This window comes from Oncorhynchus nerka, linkage group LG26 (assembly GCF_034236695.1).
Source record: "Oncorhynchus nerka isolate Pitt River linkage group LG26, Oner_Uvic_2.0, whole genome shotgun sequence".
Lineage (NCBI taxonomy): Eukaryota > Metazoa > Chordata > Actinopteri > Salmoniformes > Salmonidae > Oncorhynchus > Oncorhynchus nerka.
In genome coordinates, this window is record NC_088421.1 from 53,465,963 (window position 1) to 53,481,242 (window position 15,280).

The 15,280-nt window shown below is 49.1% G+C and overlaps 1 pseudogene; it reads right to left on the reverse strand.

Annotated features, from left to right (window-relative positions):
- LOC135564922 (serine hydroxymethyltransferase, cytosolic-like) overlaps positions 1 to 15,280 on the reverse strand; it is a 76,151-nt pseudogene that overhangs the window by 29,006 nt on the left and 31,865 nt on the right.

Genomic DNA, 15,280 nt, shown 5'->3' on the forward strand with positions numbered 1-15,280 from the left:
AGCTACTGTACCTGTCATAGTGTGGTAGTGAGGTGTCCTAGCTACTGTACCTGTCATAGTGAGGTGTCCTGGTTACTGTACCTGTCATAGTGAGGTGTCCTAGCTACTGTACCTGTCATAGTGAGGTGTCCTGGTTACTGTACCTGTCATAGTGAGGTGTCCTGGCTACTGTACCTGTCATAGTGAGGTGTCCTGGCTACTGTACCTGTCATAGTGTGGTAGTGAGGTGTCCTGGCTACTGTACCTGTCATAGTGTGGTAGTGAGGTGTCCTAGCTACTGTACCTGTCATAGTGAGGTGTCCTGGCTACTGTACCTGTCATAGTGAGGTGTCCTGGCTACTGTACCTGTCATAGTGAGGTGTCCTAGCTACTGTACCTGTCATAGTGAGGTGTCCTGGCTACTGTACCTGTCATAGTGTGGTGTCCTGGCTACTGTACCTGTCATAGTGTGGTGTCCTGGCTACTGTACCTGTCATAGTGAGGTGTCCTGGCTACTGTACCTGTCATAGTGAGGTGTCCTGGCTACTGTACCTGTCATAGTGAGGTGTCCTGGCTACTGTACCTGTCATAGTGAGGTGTCCTGGCTACTGTACCTGTCATAGTGAGGTGTCCTGGCTACTGTACCTGTCATAGTGAGGTGTCCTGGCTACTGTACCTGTCATAGTGAGGTGTCCTGGCTACTGTACCTGTCATAGTGTGGTGTCCTGGCTACTGTACCTGTCATAGTGTGGTGTCCTGGCTACTGTACCTGTCATAGTGAGGTGTCCTGGCTACTGTACCTGTCATAGTGAGGTGTCCTGGCTACTGTACCTGTCATAGTGAGGTGTCCTGGTTACTATACCTGTCATAGTGTGGTGTCCTGGTTACTGTACCTGTCATAGTGAGGTGTCCTGGCTACTGTACCTGTCATAGTGAGGTGTCCTGGCTACTGTACCTGTCATAGTGTGGTAGTGAGGTGTCCTGGTTACTGTACCTGTCATAATGAGGTGTCCTGGCTACTGTACCTGTCATAGTGAGGTGTCCTGGCTACTGTACCTGTCATAGTGTGGTGTCCTGGTTACTGTACCTGTCATAGTGAGGTGTCCTGGTTACTTTACCTGTCATAGTGTGGTAGTGAGGTGTCCTGGCTACTGTACCTGTCATAGTGTGGTAGTGAGGTGTCCTGGCTACTGTACCTGTCATAGTGTGGTAGTGAGGTGTCCTGGCTACTGTACCTGTCATAGTGTGGTAGTGAGGTGTCCTGGCTACTGTACCTGTCATAGTGAGGTGTCCTGGTTACTGTACCTGTCATAGTGAGGTGTCCTGGCTACTGTACCTGTCATAGTGTGGTAGTGAGGTGTCCTGGCTACTGTACCTGTCATAGTGAGGTGTCCAGCTACTGTACCTGTCATAGTGTGGTAGTGAGGTGTCCTGGCTACTGTACCTGTCATAGTGAGGTGTCCTGGTTACTGTACCTGTCATAGTGAGGTGTCCTGGCACTGTACCTGTCATAGTGTGGTAGTGAGGTGTCCTGGTTACTGTACCTGTCATAGTGAGGTGTCCTAGCTACTGTACCTGTCATAGTGTGGTAGTGAGGTGTCCTGGCTACTGTACCTGTCATAGTGTGGTGTCCTGGCTACTTTACCTGTCATAGTGTGGTGTCCTGGTTACTGTACCTGTCATAGTGAGGTGTCCTGGCTACTTTACCTGTCATGGTGAGGTGTCCTAGCTACTTTACCTGTCATAGTGTGGTAGTGAGGTGTCCTAGCTACTGTACCTGTCATAGTGAGGTGTCCTGGCTACTTTACCTGTCATGGTGAGGTGTCCTAGCTACTTTACCTGTCATAGTGTGGTAGTGAGGTGTCCTAGCTACTGTACCTGTCATAGTGAGGTGTCCTGGCTACTGTACCTGTCATAGTGAGGTGTCCTGGCTACTGTACCTGTCATAGTGAGGTGTCCTGGCTACTGTACCTGTCATAGTGAGGTGTCCTGGTTACTGTACCTGTCATAGTGAGGTGTCCTGGTTACTGTACCTGTCATAGTGAGGTGTCCTGGTTACTGTACCTGTCATAGTGAGGTGTCCTGGTTACTGTACCTGTCATAGTGAGGTGTCCTGGCTACTGTACCTGTCATAGTGTGGTGTCCTGGTTACTATACCTGTCATAGTGTGGTGTCCTGGTTACTGTACCTGTCATAGTGAGGTGTCCTGGCTACTGTACCTGTCATAGTGAGGTGTCCTGGCTACTGTACCTGTCATAGTGTGGTGTCCTGGTTACTGTACCTGTCATAATGAGGTGTCCTGGCTACTGTACCTGTCATAGTGAGGTGTCCTGGTTACTGTACCTGTCATAGTGTGGTGTCCTGGTTACTGTACCTGTCATAGTGAGGTGTCCTGGCTACTGTACCTGTCATAGTGAGGTGTCCTGGCTACTGTACCTGTCATAGTGAGGTGTCCTGGCTACTGTACCTGTCATAGTGAGGTGTCCTGGTTACTGTACCTGTCATAGCGATAGTGAACACACACACACTGAGGTGTCCTGGTTACTGTACCTGTCATAGTGAGGTGTCCTGGCTACTGTACCTGTCATAGTGAGGTGTCCTGGCTACTGTACCTGTCATAGTGTGGTAGTGAGGTGTCCTGGTTACTGTACCTGTCATAGTGAGGTGTCCTGGCTACTGTACCTGTCATAGTAAGGTGTCCTGGCTACTGTACCTGTCATAGTGTGGTGTCCTGGCTACTGTACCTGTCATAGTGTGGTAGTGAGGTGTCCTAGCTACTGTACCTGTCATAGTGTGGTAGTGAGGTGTCCTAGCTACTGTACCTGTCATAGTGAGGTGTCCTGGTTACTGTACCTGTCATAGTGAGGTGTCCTGGCTACTGTACCTGTCATAGTGTGGTAGTGAGGTGTCCTGGCTACTGTACCTGTCATAGTGTGGTGTCCTGGCTACTGTACCTGTCATAGTGTGGTAGTGAGGTGTCCTGGCTACTGTACCTGTCATAGTGAGGTGTCCTGGCTACTGTACCTGTCATAGTGAGGTGTCCTAGCTACTGTACCTGTCATAGTGTGGTAGTGAGGTGTCCTAGCTACTGTACCTGTCATAGTGAGGTGTCCTGGTTACTGTACCTGTCATAGTGAGGTGTCCTAGCTACTGTACCTGTCATAGTGAGGTGTCCTGGTTACTGTACCTGTCATAGTGAGGTGTCCTGGCTACTGTACCTGTCATAGTGAGGTGTCCTGGCTACTGTACCTGTCATAGTGTGGTAGTGAGGTGTCCTGGCTACTGTACCTGTCATAGTGTGGTAGTGAGGTGTCCTAGCTACTGTACCTGTCATAGTGAGGTGTCCTGGCTACTGTACCTGTCATAATGAGGTGTCCTGGCTACTGTACCTGTCATAGTGAGGTGTCCTAGCTACTGTACCTGTCATAGTGAGGTGTCCTGGCTACTGTACCTGTCATAGTGTGGTGTCCTGGCTACTGTACCTGTCATAGTGTGGTGTCCTGGCTACTGTACCTGTCATAGTGAGGTGTCCTGGCTACTGTACCTGTCATAGTGAGGTGTCCTGGCTACTGTACCTGTCATAGTGAGGTGTCCTGGTTACTGTACCTGTCATAGTGAGGTGTCCTGGTTACTGTACCTGTCATAGTGAGGTGTCCTGGTTACTGTACATAGTGAGGTGTCCTGGTTACTGTACCTGTCATAGTGAGGTGTCCTGGCTACTGTACCTGTCATAGTGTGGTGTCCTGGTTACTATACCTGTCATAGTGTGGTGTCCTGGTTACTGTACCTGTCATAGTGAGGTGTCCTGGCTACTGTACCTGTCATAGTGAGGTGTCCTGGCTACTGTACCTGTCATAGTGTGGTAGTGAGGTGTCCTGGTTACTGTACCTGTCATAATGAGGTGTCCTGGCTACTGTACCTGTCATAGTGAGGTGTCCTGGCTACTGTACCTGTCATAGTGTGGTGTCCTGGTTACTGTACCTGTCATAGTGAGGTGTCCTGGCTACTTTACCTGTCATAGTGTGGTAGTGAGGTGTCCTAGCTACTGTACCTGTCATAGTGTGGTAGTGAGGTGTCCTGGCTACTGTACCTGTCATAGTGTGGTAGTGAGGTGTCCTGGCTACTGTACCTGTCATAGTGTGGTAGTGTGTGTCCTGGCTACTGTACCTGTCATAGTGAGGTGTCCTGGTTACTGTACCTGTCATAGTGAGGTGTCCTGGCTACTGTACCTGTCATAGTGTGGTAGTGAGGTGTCCTGGCTACTGTACCTGTCATAGTGAGGTGTCCTGGCTACTGTACCTGTCATAGTGTGGTAGTGAGGTGTCCTGGCTACTGTACCTGTCATAGTGAGGTGTCCTGGTTACTGTACCTGTCATAGTGAGGTGTCCTGGCTACTGTACCTGTCATAGTGTGGTAGTGAGGTGTCCTGGTTACTGTACCTGTCATAGTGAGGTGTCCTAGCTACTGTACCTGTCATAGTGTGGTAGTGAGGTGTCCTGGCTACTGTACCTGTCATAGTGTGGTGTCCTGGCTACTTTACCTGTCATAGTGAGGTGTCCTGGTTACTGTACCTGTCATAGTGAGGTGTCCTGGCTACTTTACCTGTCATGGTGAGGTGTCCTAGCTACTTTACCTGTCATAGTGTGGTAGTGAGGTGTCCTAGCTACTGTACCTGTCATAGTGAGGTGTCCTGGCTACTTTACCTGTGAGGTGTCCTAGCTACTTGTACCTGTCATAGTGTGAGGTGTCCTAGCTACTGTACCTGTCATAGTGTCCTGGCTACTGTACCTGTCATAGTGAGGTGTCCTGGCTACTGTACCTGTCATAGTGAGGTGTCCTAGCTACTGTACCTGTCATAGTGAGGTGTCCTGGTTACTGTACCTGTCATAGTGAGGTGTCCTGGTTACTGTACCTGTCATAGTGAGGTGTCCTGGTTACTGTACCTGTCATAGTGAGGTGTCCTGGCTACTGTACCTGTCATAGTGTGGTGTCCTGGTTACTATACCTGTCATAGTGTGGTGTCCTGGTTACTGTACCTGTCATAGTGAGGTGTCCTGGCTACTGTACCTGTCATAGTGAGGTGTCCTGGCTACTGTACCTGTCATAGTGTGGTGTCCTGGTTACTGTACCTGTCCTGGCTACTGTACCTGTCATAGTGAGGTGTCCTGGTTACTGTACCTGTCATAGTGTGGTAGTGAGGTGTCCTGGTTACTGTACCTGTCATATGAGGTGAGGTGTCCTGTCATAGTGAGGTTACTGTACCTGTCATAGTGAGGTGTCCTGGTTACTGTACCTGTCATAGTGAGGTGTCCTGGCTACTTTACCTGTCATAGTGTGGTAGTGAGGTGTCCTACCTGTACCTGTCATAGTGTGGTAGTGAGGTGTCCTGGCTACTGTACCTGTCATAGTGTGGTAGTGAGGTGTCCTGGCTACTGTACCTGTCATAGTGTGGTAGTGAGGTGTCCTGGCTACTGTACCTGTCATAGTGAGGTGTCCTGGTTACTGTACCTGTCATAGTGAGGTGTCCTGGCTACTGTACCTGTCATAGTGTGGTAGTGAGGTGTCCTGGCTACTGTACCTGTCATAGTGAGGTGTCCTGGCTACTGTACCTGTCATAGTGTGGTAGTGAGGTGTCCTGGCTACTGTACCTGTCATAGTGAGGTGTCCTAGCTACTGTACCTGTCATAGTGTGAGTGAGGTGTCCTGGCTACTGGTCATAGTGAGGTGTCCTGGTCATAGTGAGGTGTCCTGGCTACTGTACCTGTCATAGTGTGGTAGTGAGGTGTCCTGGTTACTGTACCTGTCATAGTGAGGTGTCCTAGCTACTGTACCTGTCATAGTGTGGTAGTGAGGTGTCCTGGCTACTGTACCTGTCATAGTGTGGTGTCCTGGCTACTTTACCTGTCATAGTGTGGTGTCCTGGTTACTGTACCTGTCATAGTGAGGTGTCCTGGCTACTTTACCTGTCATGGTGAGGTGTCCTAGCTACTTTACCTGTCATAGTGTGGTAGTGAGGTGTCCTAGCTACTGTACCTGTCATAGTGAGGTGTCCTGGCTACTGTACCTGTCATAGTGTGGTAGTGAGGTGTCCTGGTTACTGTACCTGTCATAGTGAGGTGTCCTACCTGTCATACTGTAGTGAGGTGTCCTGTTCTGTACCTGTCATAGTGAGGTGTCCTGGCTACTGTACCTGTCATAGTGTGGTAGTGAGGTGTCCTGGTTACTGTACCTGTCATAGTGAGGTGTCCTGGCTACTGTACCTGTCATAGTGTGGTAGTGAGGTATCCTGGTTACTGTACCTGTCATAGTGAGGTGTCCTGGCTACTGTACCTGTCATAGTGAGGTGTCCTAGCTACTGTACCTGTCATAGTGAGGTGTCCTAGCTACTGTACCTGTCATAGTGAGGTGTCCTGGTTACTGTACCTGTCATAGTAGGTGTCCTGGTTACTGTACCTGTACCTGAGGTGTCCTGGTTACTGTACCTGTCATAGTGAGGTGTCCTGGCTACTGTACCTGTCATAGTGAGGTGTCCTGGTTACTGTACCTGTCATAGTGAGGTGTCCTGGCTACTGTACCTGTCATAGTGAGGTGTCCTGGTTACTGTACCTGTCATAGTGAGGTGTCCTGGTTACTGTACCTGTCATAGTGGTGTCCTGGCTACTGTACCTGTCATAGTGAGGTGTCCTGGTTACTGTACCTGTCATAGTGAGGTGTCCTGGCTACTGTACCTGTCATAGTGAGGTGTCCTGGTTACTGTACCTGTCATAGTGAGGTGTCCTGGTTACATTACCTGTCATAGTGAGGTGTCCTGGTTACTGTACCTGTCATAGTGTGGTAGTGAGGTGTCCTGGCTACTGTACCTGTCATAGTGAGGTGTCCTGGTTACTGTACCTGTCATAGTGAGGTGTCCTGGTTACTGTACCTGTAATAGTGTGGTAGTGAGGTGTCCTAGCTACTGTACCTGTCATAGTGAGGTGTCCTGGCTACTGTACCTGTCATAGTGTGGTAGTGAGGTGTCCTAGCTACTGTACCTGTCATAGTGAGGTGTCCTGGTTACTGTACCTGTCATAGTGAGGTGTCCTGGTTACTGTACCTGTAATAGTGTGGTAGTGAGGTGTCCTGGCTACTGTACCTGTCATAGTGAGGTGTCCTGGTTACTGTACCTGTCATAGTGTGGTAGTGAGGTGTCCTGGCTACTGTACCTGTCATAGTGAGGTGTCCTGGCTACTGTACCTGTCATAGTGAGGTGTCCTGGTTACTGTACCTGTCATAGTGAGGTGTCCTGGTTACTGTACCTGTCATAGTGAGGTGTCCTGGTTACTGTACCTGTCATAGTGTGGTGTCCTGGCTACTGTACCTGTCATAGTGAGGTGTCCTGATTACTGTACCTGTCATAGTGAGGTGTCCTGGTTACTGTACCTGTCATAGTGAGGTGTCCTGGCTACTGTACCGGTCATAGTGAGGTGTCCTGGCTACTGTACCTGTCATAATGAGGTGTCCTGGTTACTGTACCTGTCATAGTGTGGTAGTGAGGTGTCCTGGTTACTATACCTGTCATAGTGAGGTGTCCTAGCTACTGTACCTGTCATAGTGTGGTTGTTCCTAGTTAATATCCACCTTAGAGATGTCTGTGTAGGTGCCTGTATATAAAGCCAATATAGGTGTCCAGAGAAGTGCCTGTACCTGCGATGGCGTGGTTGTGGGGTCCTCCCTGTAGTCCTGGGAACACTGCCTGGTTGATGAGAGACTCCAGATTATACAGAGTCTCCTTTCCCTTAGGGTCCACACTACGTATTCCTGGAGGACAGGGATACAGAGAGAGACCAGCATAACACACACACTAAACCCCACAGAGAGAGAGAGAGAGAGACCAGCAAGATACACACACTAAACCCCACAGAGAGAGAGAGAGAGACCAGCAAGATACACACACTAAACCCCACAGAGAGAGAGAGAGAGACCAGCATGATACACACACTAAACCCCACAGAGAGAGAGAGAGAGACCAGCAAGATACACACACTAAACCCCACAGAGAGAGAGAGAGAGACCAGCATGATACACACACTAAACCCCACAGAGAGAGACCAGCATGATACACACACTAAACCCCACAGAGAGAGAGACCAGCATGATACACACACTAAACCCCACAGAGAGAGACCAGCATGATACACACACTAAACCCCACAGAGAGAGACCAGCAAGATACACACACACTAAACCCCACACAGAGAGAGACCAGCATGATACACACACTAAACCCCACAGAGAGAGAGACCAGCATGATACACACACACTAAACCCCACACAGAGAGAGAGAGAGAGAGAGACCAGCATGATACACACACTAAACCCCACAGAGAGAGACCAGCATGATACACACACTAAACCCCACAGAGAGAGACCAGCATGATACACACACTAAACCCCACAGAGAGAGACCAGCATGATACACACACTAAACCCCACAGAGAGAGAGACCAGCATGATACACACACTAAACCCCATAGAGAGAGAGACCAGCATGATACACACACTAAACCCCACAGAGAGACCAGCATGATACACACACTAAACCCCACAGAGAGAGACCAGCATGATACACACACTAAACCCCACAGAGAGAGAGAGAGAGACCAGCAAGATACACACACTAAACCCCACAGAGAGAGAGAGAGAGACCAGCATGATACACACACTAAACCCCACAGAGAGAGAGAGACCAGCATGATACACACACACTAAACCCCACAGAGAGAGAGAGAGAGAGACCAGCATGATACACACACTAAACCCCACAGAGAGAGAGACCAGTATGATACACACACTAAACCCCACACAGAGAGAGACCAGCATGATACACACACTAAACCCCACAGAGAGAGAGAGACCAGCATGATACACACACTAAACCCCACAGAGAGAGAGACCAGCATGACACACACACTAAACCCCACAGAGAGAGAGACCAGCATGATACACACACTAAACCCCACACAGAGAGAGACCAGCATGATACACACACTAAACCCCACAGAGAGACCAGCATGATACACACACTAAACCCCACACAGAGAGAGACCAGAATGATACACACACTAAACCCCACAGAGAGAGACCAGCATGATACACACACTAAACCCCACACAGAGAGAGAGACCAGCATGATACACACACACTAAACCCCACAGAGAGAGAGACCAGCATGATACACACACACTAAACCCCACAGAGAGACCAGCATGATACACACACACTAAACCCCACAGAGAGACCAGTATGATACACACACTAAACCCCACAAACCCCCACAGAGAGACCAGCATGATACACACACACTAAACCCCACAGAGAGACCAGTATGATACACACACTAAACCCCACAGAGAGAGAGACCAGCATGATACACACACACTAAACCCCACAGAGAGAGAGAGAGAGAGAGAGAGACCAGCATGATACACACACTAAACCCCACAGAGAGAGAGACCAGCATGATACACACACACTAAACCCCACACAGAGAGAGAGAGACCAGCATGACACACACACTAAACCCCACAGAGAGAGAGAGACCAGCATGATACACACACTAAACCCCACAGAGAGACCAGCATCATACACACACACTAAACCCCACAGAGAGACCAGCATGGTACCCCCCCCTCCTCTCCGTACCCTTTCTGTAGAAGATGACCCCGGAGCGACAGCCCCGCAGCGTCTTGTGGGTTGTCGTGGAGACCACGTCACAGTACTCGAACGGAGACGGGACGACCCCGGCCGCCACCAGTCCGCTGATGTGTGCCATGTCGGCCAATAGGAAAGCTCCGTTCTCATCGGCGATACGACGCAGCCGAGCGTAGTCGAGGTTACGGGAATAACAGCTGGTACCTGGAGAGAAGAACGGAACGATTAACAGGAAACGGGCTCATTTTTTAAAACCTCATCTTCAGCACCATTCCCAACATCAACTGTGAAAATGACAGATTTCAATGTTTTGTATTTAAAAAGATGCCAGGCCCAAATTATACAATGTCAACAGGAGATTCTGTGTCTGGGAAACCAGGCCCAAATGATACAACAGGAGATTCTGTGTCTGGGAAACCAGGCCCAAATGATACAACAGGAGATTCTGTGTCTGAGAAACCAGGCCCAAATGATACAATGTCAACAGGAGATTCTGTGTCTGAGAAACCAGGCCCAAATGATACAACAGGAGATTCTGTGTCTGGGAAACCAGGCCCAAATGATACAATGTCAACAGGAGATTCTGTGTCTGAGAAACCAGGCCCAAATGATACAACAGGAGATTCTGTGTCTGAGAAACCAGGCCCAAATGATACAATGTCAACAGGAGATTCTGTGTCTGGGAAACCAGGCCCAAATGATACAACAGGAGATTCTGTGTCTGGGAAACCAGGCCCAAATGATACAACAGGAGATTCTGTGTCTGAGAAACCAGGCCCAAATGATACAATGTCAACAGGAGATTCTGTGTCTGGGAAACCAGGCCCAAATGATACAACAGGAGATTCTGTGTCTGGGAAACCAGGCCCAAATGATACAACAGGAGATTCTGTGTCTGAGAAACCAGGCCCAAATGATACAATGTCAACAGGAGATTCTGTGTCTGGGAAACCAGGCCCAAATGATACAACAGGAGATTCTGTGTCTGGGAAACCAGGCCCAAATGATACAACAGGAGATTCTGTGTCTGAGAAACCAGGCCCAAATGATACAATGTCAACAGGAGATTCTGTGTCTGAGAAACCAGGCCCAAATGATACAACAGGAGATTCTGTGTCTGGGAAACCAGGCCCAAATGATACAACAGGAGATTCTGTGTCTGGGAAACCAGGCCCAAATGATACAACAGGAGATTCTGTGTCTGAGAAACCAGGCCCAAATTATACAATGTCAACAGGAGATTCTGTGTCTGGGAAACCAGGCCCAAATTATACAATGTCAACAGGAGATTCTGTGTCTGGGAAACCAGGCCCAAATGATACAACAGGAGATTCTGTGTCTGGGAAACCAGGCCCAAATGATACAACAGGAGATTCTGTGTCTGAGAAACCAGGCCCAAATGATACAATGTCAACAGGAGATTCTGTGTCTGAGAAACCAGGCCCAAATGATACAACAGGAGATTCTGTGTCTGGGAAACCAGGCCCAAATGATACAACAGGAGATTCTGTGTCTGGGAAACCAGGCCCAAATGATACAACAGGAGATTCTGTGTCTGAGAAACCAGGCCCAAATGATACAATGTCAACAGGAGATTCTGTGTCTGAGAAACCAGGCCCAAATGATACAACAGGAGATTCTGTGTCTGAGAAACCAGGCCCAAATGATACAACAGGAGATTCTGTGTCCGGGAAACCAGGCCCAAATGATACAATGTCAACAGGAGATTCTGTGTCTGGGAAACCAGGCCCAAATGATACAACAGGAGATTCTGTGTCTGGGAAACCAGGCCCAAATGATACAACAGGAGATTCTGTGTCTGAGAAACCAGGCCCAAATGATACAACAGGAGATTCTGTGTCTGAGAAACCAGGCCCAAATGATACAATGTCAACAGGAGATTCTGTGTCTGAGAAACCAGGCCCAAATGATACAACAGGAGATTCTGTGTCTGGGAAACCAGGCCCAAATGATACAACAGGAGATTCTGTGTCTGGGAAACCAGGCCCAAATGATACAACAGGAGATTCTGTGTCTGAGAAACCAGGCCCAAATGATACAATGTCAACAGGAGATTCTGTGTCTGAGAAACCAGGCCCAAATGATACAACAGGAGATTCTGTGTCTGGGAAACCAGGCCCAAATGATACAACAGGAGATTCTGTGTCTGGGAAACCAGGCCCAAATGATACAATGTCAACAGGAGATTCTGTGTCTGGGAAACCAGGCCCAAATGATACACCAGGAGATTCTGTCCCTGGGAAACAGGAGGATCTATAGTCTGATTGGACACACTGGTGGTGTGTGTGTGTATATGATGATGATGATGATGATATGATGGTGTGTGTTACCTCGATGATCAGTCTAGGGGTGGAACAGCCGGGCGTTCTCCAACAGTCGGAGTAGTTGATGAGACCAGTGTCTGGATCCACCTGATACAACACAGATTAACGTCACTAGTGGATGAGACCAGTGTCTGGATCCACCTGATACAACACAGATTAACATCACTAGTCGTAGTGGATGAGACCAGTGTCTGGATCCACCTGATACAACACAGATTAACGTCACTAGTGGATGAGACCAGTGTCTGGATCCACCTGATACAACACAGATTAACATCACTAGTTGATGAGACCAGTGTCTGGATCCACCTGATACAACACAGATTAACATCACTAGTCGGAGATGGATGAGACCAGTGTCTGGATCCACCTGATACAACACAGATTAACATCACTAGTTGATGAGACCAGTGTCTGGATCCACCTGATACAACACAGATTAACATCACTAGTTGATGAGACCAGTGTCTGGATCCACCTGATACAACACAGATTAACATCACTAGTGGATGAGACCAGTGTCTGGATCCACCTGATACAACACAGATTAACATCACTAGTTGATGAGACCAGTGTCTGGATCCACCTGATACAACACAGATTAACGTCACTAGTCGTAGTGGATGAGACCAGTGTCTGGATCCACCTGATACAACACAGATTAACGTCACTAGTCGTAGTGGATGAGACCAGTGTCTGGATCCACCTGATACAACACAGATTAACATCACTGTAGTCTGATGAGACCAGTGTCTGGATCCACCTGATACAACACAGATTAACATCACTAGTCATAGTGGATGAGACCAGTGTCTGGATCCACCTGATAAAACACAGATTAACATCACTAGTTGATGAGACCAGTGTCTGGATCCACCTGATACAACACAGATTAACATCACTAGTTGATGAGACCAGTGTCTGGATCCACCTGATACAACACAGATTAACGTCACTAGTTGATGAGACCAGTGTCTGGATCCACCTGATACAACACAGATTAACGTCACTAGTCGTAGTTGATGAGACCAGGGAACTCAAATGGCACCTTGTCGAGTCCATGACTTTATAACACCTGTCAGCAACAGACGTGGCTGAAACATAATCCACTCATTTGAAAAGGGTTGTCCACATACTTTTGTCTACAAAGTGGTTTTTTTTTGTGTCAGCTAGAAAGAAATTCAGAAATGGAGAAAGAGGAGAGAAAGCTCTAGAAATGTCTAGACAGCTTTAGAAAGCTTTAGAAAAGCTCCGTTATCTGCTGCCTCTTCAACAAGAAGCCACATTGATCCTACGATCCAGAAATACACTTCCTCCCCTCCCACTTCCCCCACCCCCATCCCCCCCACCCCCCACCCCCGATCCAGAACGACTGCAGACGATCTTTGGTCTACAGTATGGAAAGCCTCCGATAGGTCAATAAATGGGCTGCACAGTACCTCCGTCCTATCCAGTCCTTTGACGTCATTTAAATCAGCCAATCAGGTGTTGAGGATGGGTAAAGGTCAGTGAGACAACTCCATCTGGTCAAGGCCTTTGCACAGCGACATTGTTGCAACATAAAGACAACACTGACACAACCAACTAACCGTGTCAAGGTCAGTCTCTGGTGTGATGACAGAACGGTCGTCAGACAGTTCCGTTCTCCCCGTGGTTACCTTGACAGAACGGTCGTCAGGAGTTCCGTTCTCCCCGTGGTTACCTTGACAGAACGGTGCGTCAACAGTTCCTCGTTCCGTTCTCCCGTGGTTACCTTGACAGCCCAACGGTGATACAGACAGTTCCGTTCTCCCCGTGGTTACCTTGACAGAACGGTGCGTCAGACAGTTCCGTTCTCCCGTGGTTACCTTGACAGAACGGTGCGTCAGACAGATTCTCCCGTGAAACAGTTACCTTGACAGAACGGTGCGTCAGATTCAGTTCCGTTCTCCCGTGGTTACCTTGACAGAACGGTGCGTCAGACAGTTCCGTTCTCGTGGTTACCTTGACAGAACGGTGCGTCAGACAGTTCCGTTCTGTGGTTACCTTGACAGAACGGTGCCCAGACAGTTCCGTTCTCCCTGTGGTTACCTTGGCTGGACAGGCAGGCAGAAGGACGTTGATCTCAAATAAACTGTGTGGTGTGTGTCTCTGCTCCAGGCCTCTCTCTGCTACAACTCTCTCTGATCTCTCTGTCTCTCTCTGCTCCCAGGCTCCTCTCTCTCTGCTCCCCTCTCTCTCTCTCCCCTCCCCTCTCTCTCTGCCCTCCTCTCTCTCTCTGCTCCTCTCTGTGCTCCCTCTCTCTATGCTCCCTCTCTCTATGCTCCTCTCTCTATGCTCCTCTCTGTGCTCCTCCTCTCTCTGTGCTCCTCTCTCTATGCCCTTTACATCTATGCTCATTCTGTCTGGCTCTTATCCAGAGCGATTTACTCTCTCTGTGCCCCTCTATGATCCTCTCTCTGTGCTCCTCTCTCTCTGCCCTCTCTCTATGCTCCTCTCTATGCCCTGGCTCCTCTCTCTGTGCTCCTCTCTCTGATCTCTCTGTGCTCCTCTCTCTGTGCTCCTCTCTCTATGCTCCTGGCTCTCTATGCTCCTCTCTCTGTGGAGATTCTCTCTCTGTGCTCCTCTCTCTATGCTCCTCTCTCTGTGCTCCTCTCTCTGGCCCTCTATCCTCTCTCTATGCCCCCTCTCTCTCTATGCTCCTCTCTCTATGCTCTCTCTATGCTCCTCTCTCTGTGCTCCTCTCTCTGTGCTCCTCTCTCTGTGCTCCTCTCAAAATGCTCCTCTCTCTCTATGCTCTCTGTGCTCTGTGAAACCTATGCTCCTCTCTCTCTATGCTCCTCTCTCTATGCTCCTCTCTCTGTGCTCCTCTCTCTATGCTCCTCTCTCTATGGCCTCAAATGCTCCTCTCTCTGTGCTCCTCTCTCTATGCTCCTCTCTCTGCTCCTCTCTCTGTGCTCCTCTCTCTCTGCTCTCTCTATGCTCTCTCTCTATGAAACCTCCTCTCTCTGTGCTCCTCTCTCTCTCTATGCTCCTCCTCTCTATGCTCTCTCTGTGCCCTCTCTCTATACTCTCTGTGCTCTCTCTCTGTGCTCCTCTCTCTATGCTCCTCTGATCTCTATGATCCTCTCTCTCTGTGCTCCTCTCTCTGTGCTCCTCTCTCTGTGCTCCCTCTGCTCCCTCTCTCTATGCTCTCTCTCTATGCTCCCTCTCTCTGTGCTCCTCTCTCTGTGCTCCTCTCTCTGTGCTCCTCTCTCTGTGCTCCTCTCTCTATGCTCCTCTCTCTG